The following is a 1,802-nucleotide window of genomic DNA, read 5'->3' as shown; positions in this document are numbered from 1 at the left end:
CCCCCACTCGGATTCCACTGGTACATAAGTGTATCCATATCCCCCGAGTGAATCCAGTAAGGGTGGATCCGAGATAGTCTAGTGATCTTGTCTTCCTGTACATCGCTCATACTAGATCCATCGTCATCCATACGGGGTGCCGCTCGTCATGGCTAATCCACACAGGCAACTTCCATCCGTGCCACAACCCAAATCCTCTCTAATCACTTGAAATTGTCATTGATTCGGGATAGTGACCCCGCGTCAGGCCCATTCTCTTATTTCTGAGAAAGCACTTCACCACAATCGCCTCCTGTACGTTGTCGGCGCTGCACAACAGCGTTCACGGCGTGCATTACCAGCATCCACAACCGCTTTCTCCCCTTCGCGACACATGTCTCCCGCCAAGCGTACCGGCAAATCGTCGGGCAAGGCCCCATCCACCACCCCTCCGGTCAGTCCGTCTTCTATGTCGCCCACCGATCTGCGGGTTCTAGCCCAGGCTCCTTCCGATCAGGTGCAAACCCTGACGGCGGAGCTCCAGACTGCTCAAGATGCTCAAGACCAAGCTGCGTCTCTGCACACTACCCAACTTCAGACCTTGCGAGCCCAAATCCATGACCAGGCTATGGAGATCCAGGGGTGGGAGCACCGTGCGGCCTCTCGGTCGCAGGACCTGCGACTCTTGTTGGCTGATCAGGCGGTCGAGATCCGCGACCTGACCGGATGGCTGGATCGCGCCTCCCGTCAGCGAGATGTCATGCGAGATGACAACGACCATCTCCTTAGGGAGATGGCGCTCGCCGGATCTGAGATCCACCAGCTCCAATCCCGGATCCACGACCTCGAGCGGGATCTGGAGGATTCCCAGACTGCTGGGGCAGCTGCGGATGCGAGCTTGGACCGGCTCCGTGACGAGTTGCGTCTGACCCAGGAGGAGGTGGTGACCAACGACTATGTGGGATCCACCCATGGCGGATCCGCCTTAGGGTCGGCGCGTGGAGGGTCCCCCGCGCCAAATCCACCTCCCTCATCGCCGGATGTAGCCCTGGCTCAACTCTCTGAAGAGTTGCAAGACACCAAGGAGTCGCTCGAGAAAGCGTCTGCCGGACGAGATTACGCGCTCGAAGAATTCGTGCGCATGACTCAATTGCGCGACGAGATCCAAGCGAAGCTGGCGGACAGCGAACTCCAGCGGGGACAAGGCGGCTACCGAGTGGGCGGATTCCAAGCGTGCACAAACAGAGCTGGAATCCAAGCTTCGCCGCACGAGTACGTGGATCCTCTTTTAGTCCTTGCTAGTAACCCCATATTCACTCGTTATTGTCAATCCAGGTGACAAATTGAAAGAAGCCGATGCGACCGCCGCGAAACTCCGGGATCAACTCGCTGCAGCTCATGTTCAGCTCCAGCAGCTAGTTCTGGAGCGCGATCGTGGCTTATCGGAGCGGGATTTGGCACGCCGACGACTGGCGCTGGTGACAGCTGCTGTCTCGGATCCCCTTCCTCCCCTGTCTGGGCCCTCTCCTGCTGCCAGCGTTTCTGCTTCTCTACCGTCTGTAAGTGGGGCGGATCCGTCGGCTGCGAAACGACCGCGTTGTGCGTCTCCCGCTCCTAGCACTGGATCCCCCCGTCCTCACAAGCATGCCCGAGCTTCCCCAAAGGCCAAGCCCAAAACCAGTTCGGCCTCTTAGGCGGCCTCTCAGGCGGGATCCACATCCACGTCCAAGACTTCCGCACTCCCCCTCGACGTCTGGTGCCGGATCCAAGTCCGGATCCACCAGCTACATCCAAGTCGGCATCAGTGTCTAAGACTGATCCGA

This window comes from Phytophthora infestans, genomic scaffold (genome assembly GCF_000142945.1).
Source record: "Phytophthora infestans T30-4 supercont1.113 genomic scaffold, whole genome shotgun sequence".
NCBI lineage: Eukaryota > Oomycota > Peronosporomycetes > Peronosporales > Peronosporaceae > Phytophthora > Phytophthora infestans.
The sequence above is the reverse complement of the archived record's forward strand: the minus strand, read 5'-3'. Positions refer to the sequence as shown.